Genomic DNA, 18,093 nt, shown 5'->3' with positions numbered 1-18,093 from the left:
GCTAATCAGATTCAGCCTCTCCTTTCCAAAGGAGCTCTGAAAAATGAAAGGTGAAATCTGACTGGTTGCTATGGCCAACTAAGCCAACTTTTCTTTACACTAGTTTTGAAAATATCACCCATGGTGTCAGAAGTGGAGAGGACTTGGGTATTTTAGAAGCAATTAAAGTCCTATTATCACAACAAAAAAAACAAACAAGAATTGTTACTTTATTAATTTATTAATAAAAAAACCATTAGTGTTACAGAAAATGGCTCCAAACAACTTCCATGTACCATCTCCAATGGACTGTAAGGGGGAGCTGGTAGAAGACTGGACACATTCCAAATCCCATTGGGAAGAGGTGGCAACTGAGCATGGTAAGAAAGACTCCAAGGTAAGGATAGCGACATTACTCTCAAAGATGGGCGGAGACTATCTGCATATTTGTTAGCACTACTCACTCTCTGATGCCAAAAAGCAGGGCATACTGAAAACATCTTATGCCCTCATGTAACATCATATATAAGAGGTAGATGTTCAATATCATAAGCCAAGGCCCATTAGAAACTATAGATCAATATGCGACAAAGCTGAGGCAGCTTACCACAACATGTGAGTTTGGAATATTACACAATGAACTTCAGAGACAATAGTTCTAGGATCAAAAGACATTAATGCTAAAAAGATAATACTCAGTACCAGACCTGAATCTACACAGAGCTATTGGCATGTATGGAAGCCATGAACTTACAGAAATACAAGCAATGCAAGATCGCAAAAGCGAAACTAGAGCTTTAAATTATTACTGCAAAAACACACACACAAAAAAACAACAAAAAAAAACAGCACATCAAAGAAAACTAGGTGAAAAGAAAAGTAAAGTAGTCTTCTGGCATCAGATGTAGATCCTGTGGAAGCTACCACCCCTGGGACAAAGACCACTGTCCTGAATATGGAGAAACCTGTTCTAAGTGCAAATAAACAAAACCATTTTTCTAGAGTATGCAGACAGAAATCATATGCCAAAGTATATATGGCTGAACAGATCAAGAGCAGCAGCTCGGAAGAATTATTATTCATAATTATTCACCAAATAGGAGCAATAAACACAGTGGTTTGTATCACTAGAACTCAGCATTGGCAAAAAAGACTAGGAAAAAGTTACTTTATTAAGAGATGCCTCTTAAAGGAATTCTCCAGGAATTAATACAATTACTGAAAATACTTAAATAATTACATATTCCTAAATACCTTGTATTAGCTATAATGGCCTGTTTAAGGAAAACTGGCTTGGTTACCCAATCAGATTCCACTTTTAATTTTTCAGAGCTCCTTTGGAAAATGAAAGGATCAATATGATTGGTTGCTATGGGTATTCATTTGAACCAGTTCTGATAAAACTTCCCCTCAGTGTGCTAGAAGCTATAACTTGGTGACAACAGTGGCATAAATATTTCATAAATGCCTCTAACTTTGTCAGTTTGACTGTGGGGTTACCTGCAACCTTATGACATATAAAAACTTGAGTTTAAAGAAAAATGTTTATAGAGGAAAAGTCAACAGTGCAGACAAGCAATGTCAAATTAAAAGTCTATAATGATTGTTCTGTCTTCTTACACATTCTGACAGTCAGCATACACCATTCCTGTCTTCCAAATAAGAGGACAGTTCTTTGTAGTTTAACTTGTTTATTGGTCAACAGGTTGTACTCTCTTTGCGATGCGCGTGAGAGAGATTGTACAAGTGTGCAATTGATTTGCAAAACAGGATTGTTTGGTAAATCTACAAGAATACAAATAGCAAGTATAAGTACACTGCTCAAAAAAATTAAGGGAACACTTAAACAACACAATGTAACTCCAAGTCAATCACATTTCTGTGAAATCAAACTGTCCACTTAGGAAGCAACACTGAGTGACAATCAATTTCACATACTGTTGTGCAAATGGGATAGACAACAGGTGGAAATTATAGGCAATTAGCAAGACACCCCCAATAAAGGAGTGGTTCTGAAGGTGGTGACCACAGACCACTTCTCAGTTACTATGCTTCCTGGCTGATGTTTTGTTTACTTTTGAATGCTGGCGGTGCTTTCACTCTAGTGGTAGCATGAGACGGAGTCTACAACCCACACAAGTGGCTCAGGTAGTGCAGCTTATCCAGGATGGCACATCAATGCGAGCTGTGGCAAGAAGGTTTGCTGTGTCTGTCAGCGTAGTGTCCAGAGCATGGAGGCGCTACCAGGAGACAGGCCAGTACATCAGGAGACGTGGAGGAGGCTGTAGGAGGGCAACAACCCAGCAGCAGGACCGCTACCTCCGCCTTTGTGCAAGGAGGAACAGGCGGAGTACTGCCAGAGCCCTGCAAAATGACCTCCAGCAGGCCACAAATGTGCATGTGTCTGCTCAAACGGTCAGAAACAGACTCCATGAGGGTGATATGAGGGCCCGACGTCCACAGGTGGGGGTTGTGCTTTCAGCCCAACACCGTGCAGGACGTTTGGCATTTGCCAGAGAACACCAAGATTGGCAAATTCACAGATGAAAGCAGGTTTCACACTGAGCACATGTGACAGAGTCTTGAGACGCCATGGAGAACGTTCTGCTGCCTGCAACATCCTCCAGCATGACCGGTTTGGCATTGGGTCAGTAATGGTGTGGGGTGGTCTTTCTTTGGAGGGCTGCACAGCCCTCCATGTGCTCGCCAGAGGTAGCCTGACTGCCATTAGGTACCGAGATGAGATCCTCAGACCCCTTGTGAGACCATATGCTGGTGCGGTTGACCCTGGGTTCCTCCTAATGCAAGACAATGCTAGACCTCATGTGGCTGGAGTGTGTCAGCAGTTCCTGCAAGACGAAGGCATTGATGCTATGGACTGGCCCGCCCGTTCCCCAGACCTGAATCCAATTGAGCACATCTGGGACATCATGTCTCGCTCTATCCACCAACGTCACGTTGCACCACAGACTGTCCAGGAGTTGGCAGATGCTTTAGTCCAGGTCTGGGAGGAGATCCCTCAGGAGACTGTCCGCCACCTCATCAGGAGCATGCACAGGCGTTGTAGGGAGGTCATACAGGTACGTGGAGGCCACACACACTACTGAGCCTCATTTTGACTTGTTTTAAGGACATTACATCAAAGTTGGATCAGCCTGTAGTGCGTTTTTCCACTTTAATTTTGAGTGTGACTCCAAATCCAGACCTCCATGGGTTGAAAATTTTGATTTCCATTTTTTTATTTTTGTGTGATTTTGTTGTCAGCACATTTAACTATGTAAAGAACAAAGTATTTCAGAAGAATATTTAATTAATTCAGATCTAGGATGTGTTATTTTTGTGTTCCCTATATTTTTTTGAGCAGTGTATAAAGTATAGATAGCATGTACTATAACATTTGCATTAATACTCAAGCATATGGTAAAATGGCTGCCTGTACATAAGATTACATGTCTAGCTAACAGTAGTAACTCCCTGAATAACAATTACAACTAGATGAACAGCTCTGCATAACATATCCCTGAAACAATGGTAGATCTCTCACCAAATATGATTTTACAAGGATGGTGGAGTTTAAGAAGGAGATATGGAGAATGACAGCTCTGCTGATGTGTCCTGGTGAATAGAGGCTTCTCTATGTTCTATATTTTGTGTTTTTCATGCAACGCAGGCCCCATAGAAATGAATGGGGATGCGTGAAAATCGCATAGCATCCGCAAGCAAGTGCAGATGCAATGCGATTTTCACGTATGGTTGCTAGGAGATGACGTTAGTAAATTGATGAGTCAATTTACTGTATTATTTTCCCTTATTACATGGTTATAAAGGAAAATAATAGCATTCTTAATACAGAAAGCTTACTAAAATGTGGCTTGAGGGGTTAATTGAAAATTTAAAAAAATTACCTTCCCTCATCCTCTTGTTCGCGCAGCCGACATGTCTTCTTTCAGGACCTGCAAAAGGACCTTTGATGACGTAAGATTTCCATCTTCATTCAGCAGGACTTGCGCTGACGTCACCGCGCTCACCACGTGGTGAGCCCAATTACATCATCGAAGGTGCTTTTGCAGGTCCTGAAAGAAGTAGTAAGGCTACTTTCACACTAGCGTTGTTTTAATCCGGCGTTCAATTCCGACACCGGAACTGCCCGCCGGATCAGGAAAAACGTGTGAAAACGGGTTACATTTGAATCCTGATCAGGATTTTGATCACAATGAAAAAATGCACTGGAAAAAACGGATCCGCCATTTATGGACTTTAACTTTTTTTTAACATTTTTCGGGTTTAACATGCAAAAGCCGGATCCGGTTTGACTGAACACACAGCGCCGGATCCGGCGTTAATGCAAGTCAATGGGAAAAAGACCGGATCCGGCGTTCAGTCAGTCAGTGTTCAGTATTTTTGGCCGGAGGTAAAAATACAGCATGCTACGTTTTTCTGAAAAGCCTGATCAGTCAAAAAGACTGCAGTGAAGACATCCTGAACGGATTACTCTGCATTCAGAATGCATTAGGATAAAACTGATCAGTTCTTTTCCGGATTTGAGCCCCTAGGACGGAACTCAGCGCCAGAAAAGAAAAACGCTAGTGTGAAAGTACCCCAAGAAGACATGACGGCTGCGCGAACAAGAGGATGAGGGGAGGTAATTTTTTTTATTTTCATTTAACCCTTCAAGCCACATTTTAGTAAGCATTCTGTATTAAGAATGCTATTATTTTCCTTTAAGACCATGTTATAAGGGAAAATAATAAAATTAAAAGAACACCTAACCCAAACCAGAACTTCAGTTTAGAAGTCCGGGTTCGGGTCTGGGTACCACATTCAGGTTTTTTTCACACGCGTGCAAAACGCATTGCACTCGTGCGGAAAAAACTGAACATCGGAATGCAATCGCAGTCAAAACTGACTGCAATTGCATGCCTACTAGCTCGGTTTTCCCGCAATGCACACGCGACGCATCCGGAGCAAATGATGGGGGAACGTGATTTTAACTAGGGAAGGGGGGGGGGGGGGGAGAGGTGAGGCCGCACTGGCCACCAATGATGGGGGATTCGGAACGTGATTTTAACTAGGGGGGGGGGGGGGGGGGAAAGAGGTGAGGCCGCACTGGCCACCAATGATGGGGGATTCGGAACGTGATTTTAACTAGGGGTGGGGGGGGGGGGGAAGAGGTGAGGCCGCACTGGCCACCAATGATGGGGGATTCGGAACGTGATTTTAACTAGGGGTGGGGTGGGGGGGGGGAAGAGGTGAGGCAGCACTGGCCACCAATGATGGGGGAACGAGATTTTAATTAGGGGGGGGGGGGAGGGGAGGCTGCACTGGCCACCAATGAATGTAATACAGGGGAGGGAGGGGGTCTGCCCCTCTCCTGCCTGGCAGCACCTGATCTCTTACAGGGGGCTATGATCCGCACAATTAACCCCTCAGGTGCTGCACCTGAGGGGTTAATTGTGCGGTTCACAGCCCCCTGTAAGAGATCGGGTGCTGCCAGGCAGCAGAGGGGAGACATGTACACAGTTCGTAGGATATTCTAACTTGAAGCGTCCCCATCACTATGGGAACGCCTCTGTGTTAGAATATACTGTCGGATATGAGTTTCACGATCTAACTTAAATCTGATGGTATATTCTAACAGAGGCGTTCCCATGGTGATGGGGACGCTTCAAGTTAAAATATACCATCGGATTGGAGAAAACTCTGATCCGATGGTATAATAGGGACTCCTGACTTTACATTGAAAGTCAATGGGGGACGGATCCGTTTGCAATTGCACCATATTGTGTCAACGTCAATCGGATCCGTCCCCATTGACTTGCATTGTAAGTCTGGACGGATGCGTTTGGCTCCGCACAGCCAGGCGGACACCAAAAGACTTTTTTTTCATGTCTGTGGATCCTCCAAAAATCAAGGAAGACCCACGGACGAAAAAACGGTCACGGAACAACGGAAATCCGTTTTGCGGACCGCAAAAAAAACCCATCCGTGTGCATGAGGCCTTACAGTGATGTGTGCTCCCTGCTGGGACCAACCGACGAAAAGGACCCAACAGAGAGCACAGAAGCCATTTAACACACTATATTTATAAATATAGTGTGTTATATGGCTTCGGATTCGATTTTTCAAAAGTCACCAGCCTTCCAGCGATGATCATTGGCTGGCAGGCTGGTGACGAACTTCTCCTACGCCGAATCCCGGCCCGCACTGCGCATGTGCGGGCCGGCTATGCTCGAAATCTCGCGTCTCGCGAGAGGACGCATCGGCGCGTCCAGGAGGAATAACAGGGCCGCCGCCAGGATGCAATCCTGCGTTCGGCGGTCCTGAGGTGGTTAATTCATTGTTTTCCGTTAACAAAGCAAGGGTTAACAGCCAAACAAGACTCAATATTTATTGCCCTGATGCTTTAGTTTACAGAAAAACCCCATATATGGCACAGAAGGAAAAACGCCATATGGTTTTTGGAGGGCAGATTTTACTGGGATAATTTTAAGTTGCCATGTCACATTTGAAGGGGTTCCATGATGCACCACTAGAGTAAAAACTCCAAAAAAAATGACGACCCTATTTTGAAAACTACGGGATAAGGTGGAAGTTTTGTTTGTACCATTTTAGGCTACACTTTTTGTGAGGCAAGGTAACAAAAAAAAATAGGCTCAGTTTTTATTTTTTGTTATTTACAATGTTCATCTGACAGGTTAGATCATGTAGTATTTTTATAGAGCAGTTTGTTACGGACATGACAATTCCAAACAAGACTACATTTTTTCGGTTGTTTTCAGTTTTACATAATAAAGTTTTGTTTTAAAAAGATTTTTTTTGCGTCTCCATATTTTGAAAGCTAAAGTTTTTTGTATTTTTTTTGCCGACTGTCTTATGTAGTGGCTCATTTTTTTCGGTATGAGATGACTGTTGGATATGACTTTTTGATCGCTTGGTATTACACTTTTTGTGATGTAAGATGACAAAAAAAATAAAAATTGCTTTGACACTTTTTTTTACGGTGCTCATCTGAGAGGTTAGGTCATGTGATATTTTTATAGAGCAGGTTGTTACGGACGTGGCAATATCTAATATGTCTACTTTTCTTTTTTCCCTATTTTTTTTTTACTTTAGTTTGAGAAAAGGACGCTTTTGTTTTTATTTGAAATTAAAAAAAATTAAAAAACATTTAACTTTTTTTTCCCTTTATTTTTTGTCCCACTCTAGGACTTCAACTTTTGGGGGTTTGAACCCCTTTACAATGCATCACAATACTTCTGTATTGTAATGCATTGGCTGTAAGTGTATTACACACTGTAATACACCTACAGCCAGTTTCCTGTGTGATCCAGGGTGCTGGATCTCACATGCTGTCACGAAAGGCAGCCACGATGCCCAAGGAAGGCATCGGGCTGCCTTCCCTGCCATGATCCCGCACATGCCGCGGTTAGCGCTGACCATGGCAGTGCGAGGGTTATTGCGCCAGCATCAGTGTTTTCACCAATGCCGATGCATACAGCAGGGCTCTGGCTATCAGTGACTGCCGGACCCCTGTCGCTGATCGGGCGGGCACAGCTCCTGCACCCGCCTGATCAGTCTGCCGTAGATGTACGGCGCTGGTCCTTAAGGGGTTAAACACTTGAGAATTACCAAAACCCTGGCAGAAAGAAATAGTATCATTTTCTAACACTGCTGGGCAGAACAAGGATACTGTCATGGGAAGTATGGTGAAGAAAAGACAACCAAAGGGAACCACAACTAAACAACAACAGACTAGGCCCCAAACCTAGGGAACAAAGAGGTCACCTCCTAGCAATCCCTGATACTCTCCCTAAGTGGCTAACAACATGTGAAAATCCCAAAAAGGTAAAAATGCACATGCACAGGAACCTGAGACTGCCGCAACACTGCACCAAACCCTCAACTTAGGGAACGGGGAAAGAGGCAACCGGCTCCTTCCAAACTGAAGTTAGTGTCTCCCTAGGGCCTAGTCAGAACAGACACACCAAGAAAAGGGATAAGGACTTAGGGCTCATGCACACGACCGTGCCGTTTTTTGCGGTCCGCAAATTTCGGATCCTCAAAAAACTGGATGCCGCCCATGTGCCTTCCGCAATTTGCAAGAGGCCCATTAAAGAAATGCCTATTCTTGTCGGACAAGAATAGGACATGCCTCAAAATTTTTGCGGGGCCACGGAACGGAGCAACGGATGCGGACAGCACACAGAGTGGTGTCCGCATCTTTTGCGGACCCATTGAAATGAATGGTTCCATATATGGAATCAAAATACGGCCCATATACAGAACGCAAAAAACGTTTGTGTGCATGAGCCCTTAGCTTGAGATGTATCTGGAAAAGAACCACCACACAAGCAGAGCACTCCACAGAAGAACTATCAGCCTCAGAGAAACAAGTGACAGGCGGAACATATAAAGAGCCACCTGACTGATAATGAGCAGCATCTGCAAAGGGGTGGAAACCTGTCAGCAACAATGAAAACAAGAGAGATCTGACAGATAGACTCCTGAGTCTTCGATCTACCTGAACTTCTAAAAGATTTCTCCCAGGGTCGGCGGTGACAGATGCATATATGATACCTCTGGGTCAATGTAATCTAAATTGGACATACAATGATAAAGCTTATCTACTGCAATTCCAAGTGAAAGAAAAACACAAGCCACTTCTCTCAGCAGATACATGTCAGAAAATGGGGCCGCTTACTCTGAATGTAGAACATATTAATACTAGTGTTGGGCGAGCATGCTCGGCCGAACACCAGTTCGACTTGAGCATCGCTATGCTCAAGTCAGTGTATTTAAATCTAACTTAGCCGCTATTTCTGAAAAGTTTCTGGTGGGATTCAAACTCACAACCTTCTACATTACAGCTGAGAATGTTAACCACTACACTATACAGCTGCATGAGACTTCTGCTATATAGGAATACTTGCTGTATGAGTATTCTTATACAGCAGAAGTTTTTTTAAGTAACTGGCCATGCAGCTGTATAGCGTAGTGGTTATGTAGGCTGTGATGTAGAAGGTTGCGAGTTCGAATCCCACCAGAAACTTTTCAGAAATAGAGGCTAAATTAGCTTTAAAGGGATTCTGTCATCAAAATTTTCGATATGGAGCTGTTCATATCATCCTCTCAGTCTCCATTATCTAATTAAAAATTATACTAGTTTTACCCCCACCTGTCCTTTCATTTTGGATAAAAATCGGTTTTATTAATATGCTAATTATCTTACTAACATCCCCAAGGGGCTGTCCCTCCGGCAGTTTGTGCCCAGCCGCGCCCCTTATCCCGTAGCCCAGCGCCGCCCCACTGCTAATTATGCACTCCTCTCCTCGCCGATCATGCGCCGTAATCTCGCGCATGCGCACTAAATCCACTGGTCAGCGCCCGTGGGCGAAATGCGCAGACAGCTGGTGCAAGCGCGTTTCGTTCACGGAGGCTGCTGCCAGGACACCAGTGGATTTAGGGCGCTGACCAGTGGATTTAGGGCGCATGCGCGAGATTGCGGCGCACCATCGGCGATGAGGAGTGCATAATTAGCAGTGGGGCGGCGCTGGGAGGGACAGCCCCTTGGGCACGCTAGTTAGGTAATTAGCATATTAATAAAACTGATTTTTATCCAAAGTGAAAGGACAGGTGGGGGTAAAACTAGTATATTTTTAATTAGATAATGGAGACTGAGAGGATGATATGAACAGCTCATATCGAAAATCTTGATGACAGAATCCCTTTAAATACACTGGAAGTCCCCAAGCACTAATTCCATATATGGACATAGCTATATATTGAGTCAGAGCAGGGACTCCTAAGCCGAACTAGAGTCCCGACACCCTCCCCTCTTCAGAGCAGGGGGTGCCTGGTTTAATGCTCTGGTTTTTCCATTGACTTTCATTGTGCTTGGGTGCTCTGTAGAAAGTGTTCTACTCGAGCACAAGCACTTTGGTGCTCGACCAACACTAATTAATACATGATCAGCAGAAGACTAGAATCCCACACTTCTGACACAATCAAAAGTGAATATAGAGACACTTACAAAGACTGGTGTGTCTACCTTGAGAGTGCCACCTAGAAATAGATAAAGCAATACTTCATGTACAACACAACCATCTAGAGTGCAAGCTCCACTCAAAGCAGAGTTACAGTAAGCCTCATTTACACGTCCGTGCTCACATCCGTGAGCAGGTGGTCAGTGAAGCTATCCGTGAAGGCTCCATGTGTCCGATTTTGCTGTCCGTGTTGCATCCACGTTTCACTGACACTGAACAGCAAAAAAAAAAATTTCAAAGCATTTCTTAATGATCCGTGAAACATGGATGCAACACGGATGGCATCCGTGGTTTTCACGGACCCATAGACTATAATGGACGTGATGGATCCATGAACACAGAGAAAATAGAGCATGCATCCGTGCTAAAAACACACCCACGGACCGTGCTAAAACACTGATGTCTGAATACACACATTAAAATGAATGGGAACGTGTGCTGTCCGTTGAGAACACGTACATCACACGTCCGTGAAACACTGATGTGTAAATGAGGCTTTAAAAGTGAAAAATAGAAAGATTAGATAAGCTGGGAGTAATAAAAAGGTCATAGAACCTTCAGCATGGATAAGTAGCATGGTTGCTGTTAAGAAACCAGGCAAGCTATAAATATGCATCAAACCCACACTTAAAGGCGTAACGGAGTTAAAAAAAATAAATAAAATAAAAGGTGCATAATGGCTTTGTTTCATTGTACAATCAAAACTATTAAGCAATAAGTCTTGTTTGGGCTTCCCTAATATCTTTCTCAGCCACGTTATTCCCTGCTTCATGTGCATAGATAGATGCATTTCTCTCAGAAGCAGTGGGCATCTCCCTACTTTGAAAGTCTGCCAGTACTATACGGGCCATTTTTTTGATTTCCGTATACGGTCCGTATACGGAACCATTCATTTCAATGGTTCCGCAAAAAAAACTGAATGTGTTCCGTATGCATTCCGTTTTTCCGTTCCGTTAAAAGACAGAACATGTCCTATTATAGCCCGCAAATCACGTTCCGTGGCTCCATTCAATTCAATTGGTCCGCAAAAAAAAAAGGAACACATACGGAAATGCATCCATATGTCTTACGTATCTGTTCCGTTTTTGCTGAACCATCTATTGAAAATGTTATGCCCAGCCCAATTTTTTTCTATGCAATTACTGTATATGCCATATGGAAACGGAACAACGGATCCGTGAAAAACGGACCGCAAAAACTATAAAAGCCATACGTTCGTGTGAACTAGGCCTTACTTCCAACTAGCTTCATCTAGGTAGCCCACAGTGCAGATGGGGAGGGGGGTGAGAACACACTTACAGACCAGACACACAGGCTACTCATCTGCTCTTGAAAAGCTGTGTAGATGCAGCTCTTTTTTCAGACTCAGGATCTCAGCTAGCTCTGACATGCCCCCATTTCCTGTGAACAGTCTTCTATGTCTTTGTTGTTGGAGATGAATGGTGCCTAACAGGCAGTTGACTGCAAATTAGGTAGAAGTGAGACCCCTAGTGGCAATGGCTTTTTATTTATTTTTATAATTTTTTTAGGTGGATGAGGCAGACTTTTTAAATGAAGGGATATAGAAATTTTCTAATTACACCATACTCTATTAAATTGTGTGAAAAAACAGTGACTCTTTAAATAAAAGCACCGAAACACTCACATTATCTAATGCCCAACACAGAAGAAATCCTGCCAAGCTTAACAAAAGTAAAATTTTGGCACAGTATTTTGTGCAGTATTTATTGCTTTTTGTATGCTGATTTTATGTAGATCTTCTACTTACAAAATCTGCACTGTGCGCAGGTAGTCTTACAGTGACTTGTATGGTTCTAGTATGAGTAGGAAAGAGAATTTCTGACCTCACCTGTGACTTTAACCTTGTTAGCAGAACACAGCTTGGCATAGCTCAGAGCGGGTATTGTTTTGCATGCAGTTGCATGGCCTGCCGAAAGACATGCCTAATTTATTAAAAAGTGTGCGTCTCTTCATTTATGTGCACCTAACTTCAGTGGGGTTCTTAGTAAGGGTCCATTCACGCAACCATATTACTGGGTCTGCATCAGTCTCACAATGTTGCGGAACTAGTGCAGACCCATTAATTTCAATGGGGCCGCAAAAGATGCGTGTGCTGTCCACATCCGTAATTCCATTCCGTGGACCCACAAAAAAGATAGAGCATGTCCTATTCTTTTCCACAATTGCAGACAAGAACAGGCATTTCTATCACAGGGCTGGCAGTGTGCGTTCCACAAAATGTGGAACGCACATGGCTGGTACCAGTTTTTAGTTTTTTCTTCCGCAATTTGCAGACAGCAAAACAGCAGCCTTAGGCCTAATTCACATATCTGTGATGAAATCCATGTTAAGATGGTCAGTGATTCATCCATGATGATGTCTGTAAAGATACCCTGTTTGGTCCGTGTGTCCATGTTCCACAGCTGAAAATGAATGGCAGCCGTGTTTTTCAAGGATCCATAGATAATAAAAGACATGATGGATCTGTAAACACGGACAAAATAGGGCATGCTTCCGTGCTAAAACCACGGACATAAACATGGATGTGTGAATACAAACATTAAAATGAATAGGTACGTGTGCTGTACATGGAGAACATAGACAGCGCACGTATGTGAATCACCGACATGTGAATAAGGCCTTTCAGTAAGTGTGCATGCGTATGGTGATATTGGGAGGGAAACCCAACGGCCTAGGGAACATTTAGCCTTCAGCTATCTAAATTGTATGGACATCAAGGGATTGGGGGGGATGGGGTACAAGTACTGGATGCAAAAAAAAAAAATTTCTGTCTTTTTATTGGATCAATTTTTTTTCTGTATTTTTCTGTTCAGAAGAACAGCAATATAATGATGATGTGAACTCTCCCTAAGAGCAATTTTAGATTTACCAAAGCCTGACGATGTACAAGCCATTCAGAGGCTGCTAGGGTTTGTAAACTACGCTACGTTTTAAAATTCTCACCACAAATGTATGAGAACCCCTAAGCAGACTGACAGACAAAGACTGTCTGGGCCTAGTAATCCAGCTATGATGAGGCCCTCAAGCAAATAAAAAGATATTGGGAGCCATTTACAAAGAACGGCTTTTTATGCTGGTCCTCGTTTCCCCCAATGCGCTGGCGGAGAAAAGAGCCTCATTTAGTGTATGATAAGGCTCTAGTCCGTGCGCCTGGAGTAAAAACTTCTTCATCCTCTGGCTGGAGTAGTTTTTACTCCTCTTTCCATGTGTCAGGGATAGTAAATATTGTCACACAGACAAAAAAAACCTCTTACGACTATTATTACACCAAAAGCTGCAGTAAAAACATTCAGAAATGACCTCCATTGTTCCTAAACATCCAGTGTCAATGAAGAACTAAGGCTACCTGCACACTTTGCGGATTATGCTCAGTTTTTCCCCCTGGATTTTCGTGCAGAAAACAAATTTTAATGTGATTTAACATCCGACGTACACTTTGCTTTTCTTTCCGTACAGAAATTGACCTGCCGTGCGGATTTAGCTTTTCTTTCCGTACAGAAATTGACCTGCCGTGCGGATTTAGCTTTTCTTTCCGTACAGAAATTGACCTGCCATGCATATTTAGCTTTTCTTTCCATACAGAAATTGACCTGCCATGCGGATTTAGAAATCCTCAGAATGTCAGTTGTTTGTGCGTTTTTTTGTGTGGATTTCAACTTTTGCAATGCAAAGCTTGAGATCTGCATAAAATCTGCAACAAAAACCAAAGTAACACAAGCAGATTTTGGTGTGGAAACGTGCAGAAATACACACAAAAATCCATGCAGAATTTCTGTTTTGAAATCTGCACTTATGAGCAGGTGCCCTAAGGCTACCTGCACACCGATGCGGGCTGTCTTGCAGAAATTCTGAACAAATTTTGTGTGCAAGTAGCCTAAGGCCTCCGTTTGCACTTCACTGCATCATGGACGTGTGTGGTCCATGTTCTCCTCGATGTACCCATTGATTTTTAATGCGTCTGTTTACACATCAGTGGTTCCATCACGTGAGCATGCGCCACTTTGGTCCCTGACGTGAACCTAACACGCCCATTGAAGCCTATAGGTCCGTGAAAAACCACTGACAATACAGATTGCAATCTTCTGTAGGACCCCCTGCATTAGTGGCAAATCACGGATCTGTAAAACACAGATACCGGCCGTGTGCGGTGTGCATGCCGCATTTGGCGGAATAGAACGTCTGGCCCTTCAATAGACCAGTCCTATCCTTGTCGTGATATGGACACTAAAAGGACTTGTTCTATTTTTTATTTTATTTTTTGCGGGGCTGCGGAACGGAAGTACGGATGCGGATATCACATGGAGTGCTGTCCGCATCTTTTGCTGCCCCGTAGAAGTGAATGGGCCCAAACAACGTTCGTGTGCATGAGGCCTAATAGTCATCTTCTATCCTATTGACAGGGGATAACGTCCAAAAACTTGGGTTGACCAGGCCTGTATGAAAAACATCTCTTTTAGCTAACCTGTGAGGGGAAGACACATTGATCATTAATTACCCTTCTGACACTCCACCGATTCTGCAATCCCAACTGAGATCATGTGACCACGCGACTGTTTGTGGGCTCCTCCTCTGATGTCACAACCAGATGACCCCTCTTTCTCTCTGTTCAGCTACATCTACATTATGCAGCTGAATAGGCACACATTCGGTTGCAATGTCAAAGGAAGAGCCCTCAGCCAGTTACATGATCCCAGCCGTGATCAAAGAATCAGCAGAGTGACTGAAGGGCAAGTACTGCTCAATTGGGGTCAATTACAAACGGTGCTACTCCATTGTGTGGCAGAAAAAATACAATAAAAAGTTGCACTGCGGTGTCAGAGACCGGATATAGGCCTCGATAGATTTACCAACATTTAGTCCTAGATACAGGAGTAAATATTGTTGAAAAAATATTCTGTGGGTCAATGGAGTAACCAGAAATGACTGGGCCCTGCAGAAATTTTTTGAATGGCCCCCACGAGCCCCCCCCCCCCTCCCCCAAGCAACTTCTTCAGATGTGAACGCAGACTAAAAGAGGGCCCAGAGAACCCCTTTAATAACTTTCGAGGTGGGTAGACCACATGTGTGCAGACATATTGGCCACTTTTGTGAATAAGGAGAAGCAGATGGACACATGCAGAATCTGCTAGATCCCGAGGATGTTATGTTATCCCACAAAAAGCATTACTATGCAATTAAATAGGCATTTCAAATGAAATATCGCAATACACATGAAATAAAAACATTGTAAGGTTATTGACGTACATACCATTTTCTTCAGGCTACTTTCACACTGGTGTTTCTGGGTACGCTTGTGAGATCTGTTTCAGGGCTCTCACAAGCGGCCCAAAAAAGATCAGTTCAGCCCCAATGCATTCTGAATGGATAAGGATCCGTTCAGAACGCATTAATTTGGCTGCGTTTGGTCTCCATTGCGTTTTTTAGGCGGTCACTAAAACGCAGCTTGCAGCGTTTTGGTGTCTGCCTGACGATGCGGAGCCAAACTGATCCTTCCTGACTTACAATGTAAGTCAAGTCAATGGGGATGGATCCATTTTCACTTACACAATATGGTGCAATTGAAAACGGATCCGTCCCCCATTGACTTTCAATGTAAGTCAGGACAGATCCGTTTTGACTTTTTTAGAGTTTATTTTTTAAAGAATAATGCAAACTGATCCGTTCTAAATGGATACAAGCGTTTGCATTATCGGTGCAGATCCAGGACGGATCCGCACCGAACGCAGGTGTGAAAGTAGTCTTATCCTTCTAGACCACCTTCTCCTGCATTTAGTGGTGGAGTAACATGCTCAGTAGCTTCCCTGCTCCCCTTCTCACTGCTAGCATAGTGATCTCATATGAAGCAAGTGTTGTGGCCTAGACACCATTCATTTATTCATCCCAACTTCTAAATTCAGAGAAATAGCTCGCTCTCTCTCTCTAAACAGAGGAGGAGAAAAATTATGGGGGCATTACATACCCTATGTATCTCTGGGGCTATATGTGAGGGACTATTTTCTATGCAGGGGAGGACGGGGTTAACAGGAGCTAACTGCAATGAATCCTGGGAGCTGCAGGAAAGGGAAGATCTCCAAATATGTGTCACCACCTAAATTCATACTGAAATGTTACTTTTACAAGTGAAGATGCACATGTCCTGTACATATTCAACAGACCCCATGGTTGCTATTGATTACAGCACCTCCTATAATATGAAGGTGCAGTGTGTAGCCCACAGTTGAATGGAGAAGGTGCTGGTCTCTGTCTAGCATTCTCATCAGTGGTCTCCAAGTATCTGTAGATTTACCTGCAGGATGTGAAGCTCAAATCCTTCTGTAAGCCTTGTGCTGCTGAAGTGTCACCACAGACTGTTCAATGTCCAAGAAGAAAGCGCTTTTTACAACTTCCCTTCCTGGTGTGCTGCCCCTCCTCTAATACATAATCAGTTTCCCAAAGCTGAGCTCAGTGGCCGCCCTCTCCCATACTGAAGGCAGCAGGCTCCAGTCATGAGTAATGCTCACACCAGGGTTTGAGCAGTTCTTCTGTATCATAAAAAAGTTACATACAATTTTCATTCAAAATGCAGCATTTATTTTCAGGCTGAGGTTACATGACAACGTCACATGTGAAGGTCTTTTTGCAATAAAACCCATGAAAGGCTGGGCTACACCAAGGCCAATTCTAGCCATTAAATCAAAGGTTAGAAAAACAAGTAGCCAACTGAATGTAACCCACACATAAGGGTACATCTACACGGCAACCCTGGTCGTGGCCAGGATCGCAGAGTGACAGAGATGTCATAGAAATGTATATGATAGCAGCGCGAATCACAAAAAATCCAACACTGCTGAATTTGTTTGTGATTCGCTCTGCTATCACATACATTTCTATGGGATCACCACTAGTGTTGAGCGAACTTCTGTTTTAAGTTCGGCGTCTAAAGTTCGGCTTCCGGTTAGCGGAGAATCCCGATATGGATTCCGAATTCCGTTGTGGTCCGTGGTAGCGGAATCAATAATCGACCATTATTGATTCCGCTACCACGGACCACAACGGAATTCGGAATCCATATCGGGATTCTCCGCTAACCGGAAGCTGAACTTTAGACGCCGAACTTAAAACAGAAGTTCGCTCAACACTAATCACCACCACTCTACGATCCTGGCTGTGCAACCAGTATCACCGTGTAGCATACCCTAAATATATACAAACAGTGAAAATACTGCACACACACTTATATACTATAGATCGGCAGTGAATATATTGCACACATAAATATATACCAGCATTGAACATATCGCACATACAAATATACTGTATACTAGCAGTGAATATATTGCACACATAAATATATACTAGCAGTGAACATATCACATACACCAATACAATGTTCACCAGCACACATAAATACAGTATATACTAGCAGTGAACATATTGTACACACCAATATACTGTATACCAGTAAAGATGGCCTTGCGGTTCGCCCGGCGGTCATTTCGTGGCGAACTTTGAGCGTTCACGATTCGCCGAACATGCGAATATTCACGCCCGCCATATTCTTTTACATTGTGAAGAACTTTGACCCATGACACATCCATCAGGTGGTACAGGACAGCCAATTGAGACGTTTCTGCACATGGACATACAGTACCCCCTACCTTATAAATAAATCTGATCTGGCCGCCATTTTACATTCAGTCTTTTGCCAGTGTAGAGAGAGGATGCTGTGTGGAGCAGGGACAGGCTGTTAGGGACACAAAACGCTAGCTAATAGGGCCACAAAAGTCCTTTTAAGGACTGGTATAGGTGTGCTATCAATAGGTGTGACTTACTGAGGGGTGTAATATACTAATATTATACTTTCTAACATAGAAAGTATATTATAGTGCAATTGTATTGTGCAGCAGTTGTGTGCGGTTCTACTGCGATACTGCAGCCACACAGAGTGACAAACGCTATGGGAACAAATAATTTCTACTGGTGTGATTTACCAGTTGCCCCCCCAAAAAAACTGATTTAAGCAGGGGTGCTATATACCAATAATATACGTTCTATCTAGTGCATTTAGGTA

The 18,093-nt window shown here is 43.4% G+C and overlaps 1 protein-coding gene across 1 annotated transcript in view; it reads right to left on the bottom strand.

Moving 5' to 3' along the window:
- Window positions 1-16,357, bottom strand: part of LOC120989266 (prostaglandin reductase 1-like) — an 87,170-nt gene extending 70,813 nt beyond the window's left edge. The window contains exon 1 of the mRNA XM_040417256.1: window positions 16,330-16,357. The gene's annotated coding sequence lies outside the window, so the exon portion shown is untranslated. The remainder of the gene's footprint in view (window positions 1-16,329) is intronic.
- Between the last annotated feature and the right edge of the window lie 1,736 nt (window positions 16,358-18,093).

Source organism: Bufo bufo, chromosome 2 (assembly GCF_905171765.1).
Source record: "Bufo bufo chromosome 2, aBufBuf1.1, whole genome shotgun sequence".
Classification (NCBI taxonomy): Eukaryota; Metazoa; Chordata; class Amphibia; order Anura; family Bufonidae; genus Bufo; species Bufo bufo.
Note: the sequence above shows the minus strand (reverse complement) of the source record. Positions and strands in the feature narration are given on the sequence as shown.